This window comes from Neltuma alba, unplaced genomic scaffold, assembly GCF_004799145.2.
Source record: "Neltuma alba isolate B1F8T4 unplaced genomic scaffold, ASM479914v2 tig00000570_pilon, whole genome shotgun sequence".
Lineage (NCBI taxonomy): Eukaryota > Viridiplantae > Streptophyta > Magnoliopsida > Fabales > Fabaceae > Neltuma > Neltuma alba.
Window position 1 is genome coordinate 1 of NW_021632098.1, and position 20,956 is coordinate 20,956.

Sequence of the window (20,956 nt, forward strand, 5' to 3'; positions counted from 1 at the left end):
ATTGTTTGATTTATTAATATGATTATTATTAATGAAAATAATGTTTTTTGCCTCTTCTCTTATTATGTAGAATAAAAAGTAAACAAAACATAAAAAAAAGATGTTTTCTGACACGTTTGATTTCTTGTTTTCAGAACAAATTTTGTTTTGAAGAAAAAAACATATAAAAAAGGTTTGTTTCAAAATGTATTTTTGTCATACAAGTATGAAAATGTGTTTTTGGTTAGGTGCTCTGAAAACAAAAAGTTAACAATTATTTTAAAAAACAATAAATGAGATTTGATGTTTTGTTACATTTCATTATGCAAAAGTTGTTTTGAAAACAAGAAACCAAATATGCCGTATTTTAAAGTAGACATGTTTTTTGTATTACATATAGCATGACTTTATGAGTAATTAATCATCGATAAATTATAATTAGTATGACTTGTTATTTATGTTTTATTAAAAAATATGAGAAAATTTTATTTTTGTAAAAGAAAAAGTTAGGGATGCTTATTATATAAAAATTGTTACAATTTTTTAGTCATAAGCAAGAAACGAAAAATCAGACTAGACACTAAACCACTTGAGGTAGTGGTTCAAAAGTCGGTAGGTTAGATTAGAGTCAAACCGGCCATGTTAAAATAATATAACTTAATTTAATTAAATAAAAAATATAATAACATTAAAAATTGCAATGAAAAATACAAGGAAATACAATATAGTTGGTTTGTAACAGTAATAAAGTACAAAAACATTAAGACTTTTGATCTTTAGGATTCCTCAATAACCAAAATCAATAATCATTATACCAAAATTATCATTAAAATTCATTCAAATATGACTGAGATATTAGTAGCTAAATGAAAAAAAAAGTAGGGTCAATAACAATATAATCATCTAAATCAGTTTATCACCTATTTACCCTCGATTTGATAGCCATTTCCATTTCTGGCTTGCTCAGCATTCAAATCAGACCGAATTAATGGTTGGTTCACTAATTTTTTTGGTTGAATCAACCAATTTGGTCCTCTTTTTTTGGGGTTAAAAGTGTTTGCCTAAAGTTTTTTTGGTGTAAATTTGTCTCGAATGTTTAAAATCGTAGTAATATTGCATCTTATCATTAAAAATATTGACCATCAATGTCACTATTTTAACAGTTAATGTTAGTTTTTTAACTATGAGGACAATCTTGTTATGATTTTAAACTTCTAGTCCAAATTTGCACAAAAGAAACTTCCAAATGCCTAGTGCTTATGAGTGAAAACTTTCAAGTAGAAACTTACACCTTAACCTTGTAAAAGATTAAATTTTTAAACAGAAAAAATAAAAATTTTAAGGAAAATGACATTTAAAGACTCTAAAAATTGTATAATCCTAAATAAAGTATTTGAAATCAATAAATCCCAACTAAGGAATTCCCAAATTGAGATTTTGGAATTTGAGTAAAAAGTAAAGCGCAAAAAAAAAAGGGTAAAGAACCCCTCAAAGGAGATCTGGCAGCGGTTAGCTACATGGAGGATTTTTATTTGCATGTGGATTGGTGGGATTTGATCCCCTAACCACTTGCTTGCTAAAATTATAAATGACTATTGAGCCTACTACCTTTGTTAACATTATCATAAAACAAAAGGTCAACTTTTTGACTTTGACTACATATCATTTACAGTACTCTACGTGAAAATAACAAGTATTAAATATAAACTGATAAGTCTTGAGTAAGATTATTAACACATTTTTTCCTAATCCATAAAATGTGAAATAGTGTAGTAATTGATCAATGAAGGTCATCTTTTCGACAATCAACTTGGAATAAGAAGTTCTAAATGTAAAGTGATGAATCTAAAATAGAGATTACCTTTTTCTGATAAAACACATATGTAGCTACCTTAACGACGACTCCATAAGAGAGCATCCTTCCTGACTTTGTCCACAACACAGCTTAGAGCAACAGAAAATAGAGTCCTTCTACATAGTTTAGAGCCTCCTTCCCAAGCATGTCAGTAACTTCATTTAAGCCATAACAGATCCAGCTAAACTGTAGGTTCCAATCACGTCTCTGTATGTTCAGGATCCCATGAACAAGGTCATCGTCATCACAATCCTCTGCCTCACTTTGCATAATTGTATCAAGTAAGTCCGGACAGTCTAATTCGACTACAACATATCTATACACTTTGTACATGGGTACTTCAGACCCCACAGCACACCCGAGGCTTCGACACGAGTGTAGTTACCAAGCCCGATATTGAACATAAAACCCCCCAAAACATCCCCTTTGTAGTCACGCAAAATCCCTCCATAGGCTAACTTAACACTTACACTTGATGTAGCATCGTCGACATTTATTTTCACTACGCCTTCCATCGATAGTTCCCACCTCTAAGGACTCACCCTACCGGATTGGTTTGTGATCGAGGCCGGACTGTCGCCTTTCGGATCGTCAAGAAAGTGAGTTACACTAGAAAAAATGCAGTATAGGATGTAATTAGTCTTTCTTCTTAAGGAGCTTATTATATTAAAAATCCTAGTCTAAGTTGGATTTCAAAAACATTGTAAATTTGAGTGAGTAAAAAGGGGGTTTTAATTGTTTTAAAGGTGGTGCAACAAATGTAAAGTGCAGAAATTAACTATTTTTGGTATTTTAAATGAATGAAGAAATATTTTAGATTAAAATGGAATTATGGTTAAATAGTCTCTTGATGATGAAAACTCAGCTATCACTGCTCATTAGAATGATTGGGAGTTTTAGAAAACCTCTAAGTCTGAAGAAAGCCCCAAGTAATCACTTGGGTTAATGTCTTAATTAATGAAAACTCACTTTAATCAAAGTTAATTAACATCTCTTAAGACACTGCTGAAAACTACTTAAGTGTAGATGAATGGATGATGTAAATGCCCTCTGAATGTTAATCGACAAACACAGAATACCAAGCACGCAGATTAATCATAATAATCACTAAAAATCAAACTGAACACAAGGATTCTAACTGAAATATTATATGGATTAATCAACATTAACATCATCCAATCCAAATACAATAGAATAGTCTAAACACCAGATTTACAATCATAAACTAAGTTTGATACAAGTGCAAAAAGTTCCTAAATCTAGAAATATTCAACACAGCATTAAACAAAGTTTTAAACTATAGAAAAACTCCCCGATTAGGTCATTGAACTCAAGCTTCGTTCTCCATCACCAAGAGGCTAAGGGGTTTAGCCTCTCATGCCTTCAAACCAATCGCAATCACTCCAGGAATGAACAGCCATAGTTAAAGCTAAAAATAAAGTTGGAAAAATGAGAGAGAAGGGTGTTGGAATGGTTTGATCGGTCTAGTAATGCAGAAAATGAATGAAGAGATGAAGAAAAATCAAAGTTTTGGGTATAGCATTAATGGAGACTTCAAAGGAGATGATGGTGGCTTAACCTTGTGCAAATCTGTGAGAATGGAAGAGTCCCTTTTCGTGGTGGCTGCCCCCCTTAGGTATAAAGCTCTGACCCTATTCCAAAATGCACAACTTCACTTAACGCACTCAGGTCACGACCTCAGAAAGGTCAAGTCGCGACTCGGGGGGTGAGGTCGCGACCTGGGAATACAGAGAGCTTTCATCTGGACTTAGGTCCAAAATGTGTAGTTTCACTAAGAGGCATCCAGGTCGCGACCTCAAGAGTCCATGTCGCGACCTGGGAAGGCAGAACACTCCCAACTCTTATGTTTTGGTTCTTGTAACATTTTGGCTCTATCCATGCTCCATTATGGTTCTTGAGTCCTTCTCCAATTGCCTGAAAACCACAACAAAGAGCTTTGTAAAGACCAACTGATTACAGATCAAGGCAATTAAAATTGAGAAGGGAAAAATGACCTTTTTTACCCCCTAAATAGCAAAATGCAATGTATGACTCAATGCAATCAAATGGATATAAATGCATGCATAATGAGGGTAAAATTGTTACAAAACATTAGAAAACACTTGAGACAACCATATAAAGATTGGGTTTTATCACTCCCCCACACTTGAACCTTTGTACTCCTAAACAAAGACTTGAATCATTCTAAAGAAAGTACAACTACAATTAAAGAGACTAGCATGTTCAAAAGTGATCTCAAGAGCTAATCGATCAACCTCTTTTAGGAATACAAAAATGATAACATGAACAACGCCAAGTAATCAGATACAAGTTGCAATTGACTCAAAATGCATGAACAGTAGAGATTTACTCACAAGGTATAAGTGTTTGAATCGTTCATCTCTCCTCATTGGGGTTCTTTTCTCTCAAATATCCAAGCAGCAAATATTCCACCATAAGCTTGTAATGACTCTAAAATCTCCACTACTATTTAGCATCCATGTAAAGAATCAAGAGGACTTTTAGGCCTATAGTGATGGAAAGGCTGAATGGAATAGAAAAAGGTAAAATCGAGTTCAATAACATCTATTTTTAGACAAGGAAGTTCAGATCCCAACCTTCTATCACCAAGAGAATACTTTATTCAACTTTATTTTGCTGTTATAGCTTATGTATATATAAGGAGTATTTCTTTACTCTTCTCTTCTTCTTTTTTTCAAACTGAAATAAAAATAAAATTCCCAATTAAGACCAATGAAGATCAGGAAATCGTAATTGTCAAGATGGATTCAACTCAATTAACATCGTTGTTCAAAACACTCGAAATGGTAGACAAAATGAAGGAAGTGCAGGCTTAAAAATAGTTAAGCAACGGATCAATGGTTGTGGATTGTGTTTCAGTAGAAAGGTGTAGAAAAGAATGCCTCCATCGTATTCAAAATCATAAATGCGCACGTAATTTTGACCAAGAGCTAAAACAAGTTCTAGAAAATGTAAACCACATGAATAATTACTCAATATAGGAATCAAGGCTCAAAAATATCTTCCCAACAAGGGTTTCACATCTCAATTGCTCATACAAGAAGTTTCAATCAATATGCACTAGTCACAAGGCATTAAGACACTTATCACAAAAGCAACCCATAAGATAAGGATTAAAAAGATCATAATAATCACTTAAGAACATACTTGAATCCCGAACGTGACTATAATGTCTTCAAAAAAATCCTTTTAAAAATCTGATATGCTTAAAAGTCCAAGGATGGCACGGTTTTCAAGAAAACTATTTGATATAATGAGGGTATATGAAAAAGGAAAAGGTTTTCTTGAAAAGATGCAAATGTAGCTTAAAAAGGTTCCTCCTGCACAGCAATGCAAAAAGCAAAGAGAACGGTAAAGGTGCATAGCAAAAGAGTCCAGGTCGCAACTTGGATACAATGAGCTCACGATCTGGGTACACAGAGGCACCAAGTCAGGAAAGGGGGCTGAGGTCACGACCTAAGATCAAATAGGTTATGACCTAAAATCACAAAGAGCCCTCCCTAGCTAAAGTCACTCTTCAAGTCATGACCTGAAGCAGTGAGGTCACGACCTGAAGTCACAGAAACTACCAACGCAAAATTTTCAAAGCTTTGGCTAACATTTAACAAGTAAAAGCCCTTTCACCAAGCATCAAATGATCCAATTCACAGCAATTCACCATCTATAATCAATTCAAAACTGAAAAATGATGATGAAAGATTGGATTTTCAAAAAAAATTTGCCAAAAATATGAAACAACCACCAAAATGATGCAACAAAGTGAAATGAATTCCTCCCCCACACTTAGACTTGACAATGTCCTCACTATCAAAGGGAAAGGGAAAAAGAACAACAGCCACCATAATTAAAACAAATAACACCAACCACACACAAGCACGGCAGTGCCCTCACTGCATGACTAAGGAAACACTTAAGCACAAGGAAGGATAGACATAAGACAAGAACAGCAAGAGGAGAAAATTATTGAATTGAAAAACTACAGCCTAAAATAAGCTAAACTACTTTTTCTACTGGTCGGCTCCTTCCCCCACACTTATCTCACTCACACATGCAATAATCAAATCAGTCAAGACAAAGCAGAACATGGTGCACAAAATAGGTAAAGGAAAGAAGAGACCTGACGTGTCATGGAGGCTGATAGCTCTCCTTGAAGAAATGAAGGTGCTCCTTTTTAACTTACAAGAACCAGCCTTCAGCATCCCTCATTACAACCTTCTTATGCTGGCATGTTGAATGAACTTCAAAAGGTCCAATCCATTTGGTCCTTTTCTTAGCTTTTGGCATATGATAAGTGGATAGTAGGCCCCACACCTCAACACCAGCTTTAATCTTCATAGCCTCCTTAGGAGTTAATAGGAAAGGGTCTTCACAGACTAGATCAATGATCGTGTAGTGGTCAATGGAGAGAGGAGGGAAAGTGGCAGAGGGTATCTTAATTCTCTTCTTTTTCGCCTTAGAAAAGAGCCTGAGAGATGTAGGCTCTTTGCTCTCTTTCTCAGAATCTACTTTCTTACTCTCCATAGAAGCAACAACTATCTCTTGATTAGTTTTCTTAGTTGAGGGTGTAGAGACGGCAGAGTTGAGAGCAACTGGAGTTGTAACTGGTCCATGCATAGCATTCAAGGCATGCAGCTCCCCGACAAGGTTGAAGCGCTTCTTCTTCTTAGAAGTCTTTACAGCTCTACTACCACCTGCATTAATATCAGAAACAAAGCCTTTCTCGAGCTCAAAGGGGTTAGTAGAAGACTTCCCAAGTGTACTATTAGTAATAGTAGAACTAGATGGAGTGGAAAAGGTGTAATCTAACTGATGAATAGTAGAATAGCCCACATCACTACCATCAGAGAGGAAAGGGGAAGCAGAGTCAGGAGTAGGGGATGAAACATGCATTTTATTAACATTATGAAGCTCATCAATGAATAACCCATTAACAAAATTAACATCACACATCAAGTAATCTTAATGCGATTGTTTCATTTATTCATACATTTTGAAATAAGCAAATTTATCCCCAACAGACATAGTGATAGACCTCTTTTGTATGTCAATGTTAGCATTAGCAGTTCTTAAAAAGAGTCTACCCAAAATTAAGGTCCCATCCCCACCTTGTTCATTAGGCATATCTAAGACATAAAAATCAGCAAGGATAACTAAGTCTTTGACTTTCACTAGGATATCCTCTAAGAAACCGTATGGGTACCTCATGGTCTTATCAGCTAACTAGAGCATTATGGTGGTAGGTTTAAGACTTTTGATTTGTAAGGACTCATACATTGATCGAGGCATAATATTAATGGCAGCACCCAAATCAAGTAAAGCCTTAGGAATAGTTGTCCTACCTACAGTACAAGGTATAGTAAAGGAACCAGGGTCATGACATTTGATTGGGAGTTATGGTTTAAACAAAGCAGACACACTAGAGGGAAACTAGACTCATTCAACCTCTTATGTGTGCACAACTCTTTTAAAACTTTGGCATACTTAGGGATCTTTTTAATCAGTTCAAGCAAGGGTATATTTACTTCAGCTTTTCTAAAAGTTTTAAGCAACTCATTATCTTGTTTTTCATTAGCAATTTTCATATCTTGCAAGTAAGATTGAGGAAAAGGGAGTTCATTGAGATTTACCTTCTTACCCTCATTGCTCAAGGCTCCATGAGTGCTTGTTCCTCCTTTGTTTTTCCTCTGTTTGCCCTTACATTTCGACCCTTCCATAAGGTTCTCCTCTTCTTCTGCATCTTTACTTTCTTAGGATCTCTTTCTCCTAAGAAGTTCCTTCTCCTTGGAACTTTCAAATTTGCCTAACTTCATAGAGGTGAGTGAAGAACTCTCTATTTTTTGCTCAGATGCATCTTTGTCTACTACCCCTTTCATCCTCAAAGTGAACCTTTCTACCACTTCTTAAGAATATCACATTAAGGGCTTTGGGATTAATCACTATGTTGGAAGGAATGCTACCCCCACTCTTAGCTTGAATATCATTGACCATATTGGACAGTTGGGTTAAATGAATAGTGATGTCGGCATTCTTCAAGGTGAGCTCCTCTAATTTTTTATGAACATCTGAATTATCCTTTTGCATTACTTGCAAGATAGTGGTTATGGAGACGAACTTATCATCGCTCTCCTTCATTCGCCCCTTAATGTTTGTCATCTAGGCTGCCATGCTCTTCAAAAGTTAAGAAGTTTCATCCCCTCTTTGTGGTTGAGACACCATCGTGTTGGGCAGTGTTGTCGCTACAACTCTTAAGGAATCTTGAAAGTTGCTTGAAGAGGCCCCGGTGTTGTGGAACTTATTTCCTTGAAATTGATTGGGCCTATTCGCTTCTCCTCCCCATTTAAAATTAAGGTGGTCTCTCTAACCTGAATTGTAGGTATTAGAGTAGGGGTCCCTTTTCTGATATTGCCCATCTCTTCCTTGGTACATTGCATTGACTTCTTCAACCGGCCCAGGACAATTTGGTGTAGTATGCATCGGAGAGTCACAAACTCCACAACTTGTAGCCACCAAAGCAAGAGGTTGTGGCTTGTTGGAGCAAAGACTTTTAACTGTATTTACGAGCTTAGACATGTCTTAGGTTAGCTTGACTAACAATGGATCTCTTTCAGCTTTATGATCCCTTGGATCCCTTGAGCTTACATGTTGGCGGTTAAGGGCAAAAGTTCTGATTGATTCCCATATAGCTCGTGGTTCCATATTCTCCACGGATCCATTTGTAGCAGCATCTAGGACTTGGGCATCATAGGGCAACAAACCATTATAGAAATACTATACCAAGTGCTCCTCAAGGATTTGATGATTGGGGCGCCAGGTAAGCATTTATTGAAACTGGTTCCAAAACTCAAAAAATGTCTCCAATGGCTCTTGCTTAGCTGTTGAAATTTCCTTGCGGGAGGCTAAAATCTTTATGGAGAGGAAATATTTATCCAAGAATGCTTTCTTCAAATTGGTCCATGACTCATAAGCATTGTCCATGTAGAGCGGCAGGTTCATGTACCATTCTTCAGCTTTGCCCTCCAAAGATAAGTAAAAAACCTTCCACATAACGTCATCAATACTGGCTCCTACTGGCTTCATGGACAAGTACTGCATATAAAGAGCTCGGAGATGCAAGTATGGGTTTTCTCCTGCAAGACCATGGAACTTAGGCAATAAGTGGATTGACCTTTAATTTCAAAATCTGCATTGAACGTAAGAAAAGCACCAGGCATAGGTTCAAAGTTCCCATCAGATTGAGTTAGTTCCTTAATGGTTCTATCCCTAGGTTGTTTATTAATTCTATTCTGGCCATTATTTTCTCCTTACCCCTCATTACCACCATTATTAGGTCTATTATGGTTACCATTCGTAATCCTACCGTTTAGACCATGAAGAGGTACTTCAGCCATAATTTCTTCTTCTACTTCCTCACTCGCACTAAATGAATAGGGTAGGTCTTGTAAAATAAGCAGGCTACGAGATCCTGTATGTCTATCTCTCTTGCCTCTACGCGCTCTAGGCAGGCACAATTACTCAAAAATTCAAGCACAAATAGAGTTCAAGAAAGAGGTAGGTTCAAAACTGTGTATTTACCAAATGTGTAGTTCAAAATTAAGGCAAACTCAATTATTTCAAATAATGCTTAGTGAGTTTGAGGTGTATGAAGTGCTATACACTCTCAAAGTATGTACAGAAAGCAAAGTTATGCAAAAAGAGTAAGTCTGGACACTTAGGAAAATTTTCAGTGGAAAACCATATCAGGTCGCGACTTCAATGAATAAAAAAAACCCTAAAAGAAAAGGGAGTTGAGGTCTCGACTTGCAAAAGTCCAGGTCGCGACTTAAATAGACTGAGAGCAACACTAGAAAACAGAAGGCTGAGGTTGCGACAAGCCACAAGTAAGGTCACGACTCAATCACTTAGGTTGCGACTCCAAATATATGAGGTCACAACTCAAAGTCACAGAGAGCTATTTTCGCAAAATCTTTGAAAAAAGTCACTAAGTACTTCAACTAGATGTTGAACAACTATACACAGAGTTCAAAATTTCAAGCAATTGGCTAAAACACTCAAGAACAAGCTAGAATAAAATGCAAAATGCTATGCAAGAATGCAAATGCAAATGTATAGAAAAACAAGATATTAGGTTCTATTTCTCAAAATTTTTGATGCTATGAAATGCAAGATTTAAGTTCAAAAACTAAAGCTCTACGAGAATCAACCCAAATCACAATGGTGAGGAAAACCAATTACTAAGGAACCAATTCAATGGCTCCCCGGCAACGGTGCTATTGATCAAGGCTGAACTGTCGCCTTCCAGATCATCAAGAAAGTGAGTTGCACTAGAAAAAAATGCAGCATAGGATGCAACCAGTCGTTCTTCTTGAGGAGCTTGTTATTGGAAATCCTAGTCTAAGTTGGTTTTCAAAAACATTATAAATTTGAGTGAGTAAAAAGGGGGTTTTAGTTGTTTTAAAAGTGGTGCAACAAATGTAAAGTGCAGAAAGTTAACTATTTTTGGTATTTTAAACGAATGAAGAAATGTTTTGGATTAAAAGGGAATTATAGTTAAACAGTCTCTTGATGATGAAAACTCAGCTATCACTACTCTTTAGAATGATTGGGAGTTTTAGAAAACCGCTAAGTCTGAAGAAAACCCCAAGTAATCACTTGGGTCTAATGTCTTAATTATTGAAAACTCACTTTAATCAAAGTTAATTAATATCTCTTGAGATACTATTGAAAAACACTTAGAGTATAGATGAACAGATGATGCAAATGCCCTTTGAATGTCAATCGACAAACACAGAATATCAAGCACATAGATTAATCACAATAATCATTGAAAATCAAACTGAACACAAGGATTCAAACTGAAATATTATATAGATTAATCAAAATTAACATCATCCAATCCAAATATAATAGAATAGTCTAAACACCAGATTTACAATCATTAACCAAGTTTATACAACTATAGAGAGTTCCTATCTAGAAATATTCAACGCAGCATTAAACAAAGGTTTAGACTATCGAAAAACTCCCCGATTAAGTCATTGAGCTCAAACTTCATTCTCCATCACCAAGAGGCTAAAGGGTTTAGCCTCTCATGCCTTCAAACCAATTGCAATCACTCCAAGAATGAACAGCCATGGTTAAAGCTAAAAATAAAGTTGGAAAAATGGAGAAGAAGGGTGTTGGAGTGGTTTGATTAGTCCAGTAATGCAGAAAATGAATGAAGAGATGAAGAAAAATGGAAGTTTTAGGTGTAGGATCAATGGAGACTTCAGAGGAGATGATGGTGGCTCAACCTTGTGTAAATCTACATAATGAAAGAGTCCCTTTTCGTGGTGGCTACCCCCTTTAGGTATAGAAGCTTAGAACCCTATTCCAAAACGCACAGCTTCACTTAACGTACTTAGGTTGTGACCTCAGGAGGGTCAGGTCGCGACTCAGGGGGGTCAGGTTGAGACTTGGAAAGACAGAGAGCTTTCATCTAGACTTAGGTCCAAAACATGTAGTTTCACTAAGAGGCATCCAGGTCGCGACCTCAGGAGTCTATGTCGCGACCTGGGAAGGCAGAACACTCCCAACTCTTGTGTTTTGGTTCTTGTAACATTTTAGCTCCATCCATGCTCCATCATGATTCTTGGGTCCTTCTCCAATTGCCTAAAAACCACAACAAAGAGCTTTGTGAAAACCAACTGATTACAAATCAAGGCAATTAAAATTGACAAGGGAAAAATGACCCTTTTTACCCCTTAATTAGAAAAATGCAATGTATGACTCAATGTAATCAAATAGATATAAATACATACATAATGAGAGTAAAATTGTTGCAAAACATTAGAAAACACTTGAAAAAACCATATAAAGATTGGGTTCTATCAGTTTGCAAGCTTCCTTACATAAGCCCATTTTGTAACATCCTAAGTCTTATCGGGTTTTAATAGCCTCTTTTGGTTGATTTTGAGGATAGATTAGCAATTTAATCTTGATCTTAGTGTTTGGGTTGGATTTAAGGTATGTTGGAGGAATAGGTGAACGTACCCCTCTCAAGAACTTCGCCGCGGCGCACTGGGAGTTTCAGAGGGGAGTGTCTTCTCGAGAAGGTTTGGCCGCAGCGAAGTCTTGGGGACGCCGCGGCGAAGTTGTTCAGGTGAGCGAGGCTTCCCTTTCGGGAAGGTTGCGCCGCAGCGAAGGTGAGGACATGCCGCGGTGAAGTTTTTCTAGGTGAGCGAGAGTTTCCTTTCGGGAAGCTTTCGCAGCGGCGAAGATTGGAGTTCGCCGCGACGAAGTCGGGTTTTTAGGCGAGTAATCCCTCTCGGGATTAGTTCGCCGCGGCGAAAGGTCCCGAATCTATATAGTCGCGGGAGGGATTCAGTGTGCGAAAATTAGAAAATCTGAAGGAAGAGAGAGAAGCTCTGCTAGGGTTTTGAATTTCTGGCTTGGAGGGGGCATTTCTAAGGATCCATTACCTCAAGTAAGTGATTTTAACCTCTAATCTACTTTCTTTCTTGGGATTTCTGAGGATTTTTAGTGGAACCCTAGGATTTTCTAAGTTGTGATGGAATTGAGGTTTTTGACCAATTGTTTTGAGTTTAATTGATTGTTTTGGGTTAGTCTAAGTATTTAATCGGTGTAGTTTTCTTAGATTTAAAGAACTTGGAGTTTTTGAAGCTAGGGTTTATGAAAATGGGAGGTTTGTGATTGAGGTTGATAATGTAGAGGTTGATTCTGAGTTTTGTGAATTGGGTTATGTTAAGGAGGCTTAAATTGGATGTTTAATCGGTTTAGATTTGTTGTTGGAACCTTAATTGCTCAAATGAGATGTTTGGGTGTAGAATTCCTATAGTGGGTCCTTGAGGTTATGAATTTTAATTGATGTTTGGAAAGGAATTAAGATTTTAATGGATTGGTATGACCTTGGAGTGTTGCCTTGATAGTTATACCCTTTGAGTTGGGTAGAGTTTTGATGGGAGATAGGAATTTTGTGTCCCCAAGTATTGTTTTGGCCACATTATTAGTTTGAAAGCTAATATATGATGGTTGTGTGTTTGTGTGCTTGTGTAGACCGGTTGTGAGTCTTGTTGGTGCACGGGGCCACATTGTTGGTTGTTATTCCTTGCTCAGGCGAGAGGTAACCACTTTCCAATCTTTAGTACTTGCTTCTGTGGTATTGTGAGTAGATTTATGTTTTGTGCTTTGAGTAACAATTATATTCAAATGGTATGTTGTATATGTAAAAAGGAAAACCGTCTTGTGGGGTTTTGATTGATGATGAATGAATCTTGAAATTGTGAAGGATATGCCACTGAATGAAGTTATTTATGAAATTTTCAATTACTATTTGATTATGGTTTGAGCATGATGCATGAATTGGGAATTGGTGAGAGTTTTTGATAGTTACTACCACGTGGTAAGGCCTCCATTAATGCATGATGGTTGGCTCAGTACGTCCCCCATAGTGAGGGATAGGCCTTTTGGCTCCCTACGTCCCCCAGAGTGAGGGATAGGCCTTTTATGGCTCCTTACGTCCCCCATAGTGAGGGATAGGCCGGGTTCAGCTTCTAAAAATCCCCCAAAGTGAGGGACATGGTTGATGGGAATTGCATCATTGCACTTGCATCACTTGTTGTGGCTATCTTGTTATCATATTACTTGTGAATTGCCCCACTTGACACCTCACGAGCACCTATTTAGTAGTACCTAGTATTGGAAAGGTTGGTTACTGGGACTTTGTCTCACCCCGTGGTTTACAATGTTTTCAAGTGAAGTTTCTAGGCGTGCGCCTTCGGGAAGAGACGCAGAGGCTTGAGCTTGGTTAGCTTTAGGCCTCTAGCCTTTGTTTATGTATGATCAGTTGTATATTGCCACAGTTAGGGCCTTTTGTGATATTTTGATTGTTGATCTTATTGTAAATTGGAGAATATGTTATCTCCTCGTTTTAGTTGGCCAGAGGCCTTTTCTATTGTTGGTAGAACTTTGATTTACGTTGTTGGAAACTATTTTTATATGGGCTAATGTAGATGTGTTTTGTTACCCGGGTCGGAGGCTCGGAGGCCCAGTGTATATGAATGAATGATTTTAGTTGCATGCAACGGAGTAAGGGTTGACCCGAGTTTGAAAGTCAATTTCTAAAAATATGAAATTTTCCTTCTACTATGGTAGCTCATTTTAACAGATTTCCTTTTCTACCATAGTAGTGATTTTATGGCCAAGTTATAATGTTTTGAGGTTAAAGAGTTTTACACATTTAGAGCATGCTAACAAGTTACAAATGATAGTAATAGTGTCTTGACGTTTTTGTTTAAACACATGTATGTTCTTAGCTAACCAAATCTGTTTACAAGCCAAACCAAACCAGAATTTCCATGGCACTTGGGATACCTAGAAAGTTTGTTTAGCATTCTAGAGAATCCATGCACTAATATCCTGTAATGCAAAGAACGAACCATGCAAGTGACTAGGAAGCATTATACTCCAGACATCTGACGTAATACTACAATCTTGAAGAGTGTGTAAGACACTTTTCACAATTATGCCTGCAAATACTACACACTACTAAAGGAGCCATACATCTATGGTATATTCAATTTCTAGATACATTGCCACATGCTTTTCCTAAAATCATCTCCCATATTACTGAGCCTTATGTAAGCAGACTTGGTTGTGAAAAAACCCGATGAAGACCAACTCCACATCACCTCATCTTCTTACAAAAGGTTTACTTGAAACTCAGTAATTTTTTGATCAAGTAGATAGGCTTCGAAAATATTCATCCTCCAAGACCCCGAGTCTATGACCATATCAGATACCTTAAGATCTACCAATTCATGAGGTACTATTTGAGTAGCCATATTGAGGAGTTTGTCATGGTTAGGCAACCAATTATCATACCACCAGTGTATTTGTTTACCATCATCAACTAGCCATTTCAAAGCCCCTCTAATAGAATGCCAATTCCTCTTAATGCCTTGTCACGCCCTTGATCCACTCCTACCCTTGTCAATCTTAGGTAGTAAATCATTACCATAGCAATACTTTGTTAGATATGATTAGTTTTGATGATGTCAAATAATAAAGCAAAAAGTTTGCATAAATTATTTATCTCTTACTTTGACTAACCACTGTACTTAATATCTTGTGTAGTTTTCTCAAGAAAAGAAAAGAGTTACTATGTTGAACTTTAAGTTATGGGAAATGATCAAGAGGAAGAAGAAGAAGAGAGATTAAGAAAAGAAGAACTGGCAAGATCAAATGAAAATATCAAGATTCAAATTCATAGATTTGATATTGGAGGTTACTATATTCAATTAAAAGTTTGAATGGTTCAATCAGAAGCTAAAGTGCACAAATTAGAAGTTATATCATCATATATTGAGTTACCCTTCATATGAACATTGAAAATAAGCTTTAGAGATGATTTTCATGGGCATTAATTGATCAAGAACTTGAGTACACACTTTTCGAGTTCATTATTGAGTAAACACATACTCTGTTATGCTCTGTTCTTTGTTCAACTCTAACATATGTTTTGTATTTCTGTAATATCTCTTAAACCACAAATCCGTTTGCGGTAAAACTTGATTCAAATCAAACTAGACTCAGAACACAGTTCATGGACACTAAGATCAATGTTAAAGAGTTTCATATGAGGGAGATATGTTGTTTGAAACATTACAGCTGGGTTCAACACCTTTGTTCTGACCTTTAGTCACTTTAATGAAGATAACTTTGTGACTACAATGAATTTTGAGGTGGTTCTTATTGCATTAGAAAATAGACTCAAAGAGCTTTCTATAGATAGGTCATTTATAAAATTTGCAGTTGAATTGGAAGATTCATGATCACTCAAAGTTGACCTTTGTTTTACTTCAATTACAATTCAAATTTATTAAGGCAAAGACCAGAATTTCTACATTGATCGATTAAGCTCTCAAGCAACATGCTACTCAAACATATTATTGAGTAAAAGCACTAGAAGAAATAAGAAAATAAAAAGCCATTATCAGATGTTACTCCACCTAGTTGTCAAGTAAACTAATGTTCGAGTTGATGATTGAGCAACAAAGGAAAAAGCCTTGGAATTTCACTTGGGATTATCGAGAATGTTAGCAAGAAGAATAGACTTTGGAAACTTAGACCTCTATCGAGTATGATATCGAGCATAAAGAAACTCGATAATGTTATCGAGTAGTGGAATTCGATCTTTAAAGGACTCAACTCGATGACATTATCGAGTACACATGTACTCGAGGTCATTATCGAGTAACGGGGAGAAGATTCTAAAACAGGAAAACTGAACTCAAGAACTTCATCAAGCAACTACATACTCGATCACTTTATCAAGTTCCCAGTACTATCAATTCAACTCTTCTCTCTTATCATCATATGCATTACTAAGGTGCTCAAATTATAATCTATCTTTGAAAATATGAAAGCATAAGTAATCGATAACATTATCAATTAAAGGTTAATCGATAAAGTTATCGAGTTACTAAGGAATATTTAATTTTCTACATCTGAAACTTAAATTGATAACTTATTGTTCGATAAGTTGTCAGGTAAAGATATAAACTACCACGAGTATAATATAAGGATTATCGATCACCTGATCGATCAAGAGGTAATCGATAATGACTCAGATAACTGGTAAAGTCTTCTTGACTTAATTACTATATTGAATAGCTCTTCTATTATCGATCATTATTTTATCGATAACTTATTCAAACTTTATGTGTCAAAACATTTCTGGTTAATCGATAATGTGTTCCATCAAAGTATTTTACATTATTTTGCAAAACAAGATTTTTCACAGTTTATGATCGATCAATTGATTGATCATTCTTTTATCAATAATATGATCGATCATCATGATCTCTGTATCATCTTTTTATATCACATGATGGATCAAAGCCTTACTCTAGTATTTTCTAAAAGTAAACTTTTTACAATCACTTATCGATCACTTAATCAATTATTTATTAATCGATCATTTAATCGATCATCAACCTATCTTCATACATAATTATCTAAGTCTTCCTTGAACTACCCTTTCAATCATTTATTCGATTAGACCTTTATCGATCAAATGTTCGATCATCTTGCTTAAGGGTTGTTTTTGCAATAACTTAGTTTTATCGATAAGATGATCAATTAAGTGATTATCAATCACGTATTCAATCAATGCACCAATACATTTCTTCACGATGATCTTTGTTAGAACATATTTTCATTTTATCTTTAAACTTTTCTCAACCTTCTTTAATCATATAATTCTCTATTGAAAAGATACAAAGGCAAACAAAATTTGAAAGAAATAAACCATGCACAGAATTTAAATGTACTTCATCATTTATCAATCATTTGTTCTATCATTGGTTGATCTATAATTTAGTCGATAAATTCATATATCTGTTGAATCTATCTCTTTATTAATTGATCGATAATATGATTGATCAAGGGATTTATCGATAAAGTTATCGACTAACATTGAAAAGATTTCAATTCCACATACATCAAGTTATCAATAACATTATCAAGTAAGCTTGTTCTTTGACATATCTTGTTATATAAAACTCATGATTTGTGATCTTAACTTACACTATCCAACTTATTGTTTCTAAGATTATCATATATTTATCACTTGCTTTAAGGAAGATTATTTCAAGTAAAGAGCTACAATAAATTTATGATGTAAAAATCAACTTTTGTCCTAAGCTTCCAACGACTGATTTCAATGGTCATATTCTTCAAGCCAAACGGGAAGAAGATGCTCAACAGTCAAATCCCCAACATCATCTATAAATAGTAAAGCATTCAAAACGAGAAAAAGAAAGAGAGTCTAAGCTTACAACATCAAATGCTAAAATATCGAATCAACATATTTTCATTCAGAGCTCCAAGAGAAAACTTCCTTTTTTTTTTGTACTTCAAAGACTATAATATTTGTATTCGTAAGATAGAGAAGAGAGTTTCTTAGACGTGCTTAAGATTCATCTATCACTTCTTTGAGAGAATCTTCATTATCATTATCAGATTGTATCCTTACGATGTGTAAAGGGGAGTATTTACCTCAGTATGAGGTTGTTGTTGAATAGACTGATTAGTCTAAGGATTGTAAGTGGCGTCACAAGTACCCGAATCAAACTTATGGTTGTAGTGGTTCTCAAGTACCCATGTTAAACTTGAGGTAGATAGTGGATTGAAAATCTCAGAAGGAGCCTGTGGACTAGACGTATGTCAGTAAGGACCAAACCAAGATAAGTCAAACTTTGCATCATCTCTTCCCTTACCACTTTATATGCTTATGTCGATTCATTTTTTCTTACTCAGAATTTCTGATGGATTTCATTATATTATGAAAATATTTTTTGATTTTAATTAACACCCAATTTACCCCCTCTTAGGTGATCAGACATTCTCACATACTTCTCTCACATAAATTGAACCCAAGGAACATCCCTTCTCTAAATAAAAGACCAGCTTAGTTTCATCACAAAAACATTATTTTGCAATTTGGCTTGCCTGAGATGTAACCCGCCTTTATCTTTAAATTTGCAAACATTATCCCAAGACAATAAGTGGACCTTTCTCTGCTCATCCCCGCCACCCTAAATAAAATTATGACACTTTTGATCAATCTTCATGCACACAAATATAGGGAGAGATGCCGACTGCATGCTATAGGTTAGAATAGTAGACAAGATTGAGGACACCAAAGTACATTGGGCAGCCATAGGAAGGGACTTTGAGTTCTAAGTAGAGCCTAGCATCCATTTTATCAAGGACAAACTGATAGGTGTGTTTTGAGACCCTTTTGTGATGAATTGGAACCCCTAAATATTTCCCCATATCAAACGTAGGAATAAATCCCAAGAAACTGCTGATCTCTTGAACTTTATTATGGTTCACATTATTTGAGAAGAAAATGTGAGATTTAGAATTATTTACTTTTTCCCCTGAAGCAACACAGAAGTCATCAAGACAAGCTCTAATCAGACCACCTTGTTCCATACTAGTTTTAGCAAATAAGAAAAGATCATTAGCAAAAAAATGAATGGGAAACCATTGTACCATTTTTCTTAAGTTGAAAGGGAAGCCAATGATTTTCCTCAACTTTGTTCTGCTTGAGATGCGCCAGTTTTTCCATCACAATCACAAACAAATAGGGGGACATGGGATCTCCCTGTCGAAGACCTCTAGTAGGATGAAAATTATCGCCATAAGCTCTATTCCACAATAATTGCATATTGGTAGAGGCCACACAATGTCTAACCACAATAACAACATTCTGAGGCAAGTGCAACTCCCGTAAGCAATCCAGAAGAAAGGGTCACCGGACCTGTCATAAGCTTTCTCCAAATCATGAAATAGAGATTACTAATTACTTTTTTGAATACCAAAGAGCATATATTTCCACAATCCACCTCGGAATTATAAGTTTTAAATGTAAAATGATGAGTCCAAAGTAGAGACTACCAATTACTTTTTGAAAACCAAAAACATATTTTTTTCATAATTTAGTTGGAAATAATAAATTTTAAATTCAAAATGACTAGCATCTAATAGAGATTACTAACATATTTTTTTCTAAATAGAAGAAAAAGTTACACATTAATGCTTTCACTAACATATTACCATTAACCACTATAGGCTTTTTTTTTTTTAAACAATTGCAATTTTTTCATTTTTATAAATTTTTATTTTAAAAAAAATATATGAGGTTGTGAGAAGTTCAAAAAAAAAATCTGGATAAATATGGCAAGTGTGTGACCTGCAAAAAAAAAGGCAGTAAATGCCTACAAAAAAAAAAGAATATGTTAATTAAATTTATACTTTCTTGGTTAGCATTTATTTAGCATTTATTACCTTTTTAGCAGGTCACACACTTACCATAGTTATCTGGAATTTATTATTTGTTTAACTTCTCCCAGACTCATAAAGATTTAAAAAAATAAAAAAATGAAACAAATTGTATGGGTTGCCAAAAAAAAAAACCACAGTTATTAATGGTAACATGTTAGTGATAATGTTGATGTGTAACTTTTTCTTCTGTTTGGAAAAAATATGTTGGTAATATCTACTTGAGACTAGTAATTTTATGTTCAAAATTTGTTATTTTTAAGTGAATTATGAAAAAAATATGCTTTTGGTTATTTAAAAATGTAATTGATAATCTCTACTTTGAACTCATTACTTTACATTCAAAATTTGTTATTTCTAAATGAATTGTGAAAAAAAAAATGCTCTTTGATATTCAAAAACAGTAGTTCATAATCACTACTTTAGTCACTTTGCATTCAAAACTTGTTATTCTCATATGGGTTATTAAAAAAAAATGTCCTTCTTGAATCAATTACTATCCCATTTCACATCTTATGAATTAGAAAAAAAAAAATGCTAATGATCTCAACTTGAGACTTGCATTTTACATTTAGAACTTATTATTTTCATCTAAAGTATTGTGAACAACTTGTAGTCAAGTATAAGAGTTAACTTATTTGTTTATTTTTTGTATTATAATGTTGACAAGAGTTGCTGGCTCAATGCTCAGACTTAATTTTAGCACGAGAGATCAAATCTCACCAACCCCACTTACAAAATAAAAAACCTCCCTTAGCAGTTAGCTCACTAGTAGTTGATAGCTTTGATGCTAGCAGGAGCCTGGAGTGGTGGTGGAGTGGTGGTGTGGTGGTGGCTGGACGTTAGTGAGTATTTAGTAAGGAGATCTTTACTTTGTTCCCTATAGATGGGAATATATTTGCTTGAATTTCAAAATCCTAATTTAAAATAATGATATATTACAAGTACATTATTTAAAAGAGTAAAATATTGTAACCTCTCTTATATTTTATTTTAATTACACGGATTTCTCCTCTATTTTAAAAATATATACCTAAGTTCAAACCATCAAGAATATTTCAAAAAGATGCTTTTTTAATTAAAATTTATATTGAAATACTTTCTATTTACTAATTTACTCTTCATAATACTAAATCCCTAAATTTTTGTTAAAACTATCTTGACGAATTTAAGATTTTTTCCTTTACCTTATTTTTTTAATTTTTGAAAATTGTTGTTTGTTTAATGTTTTTA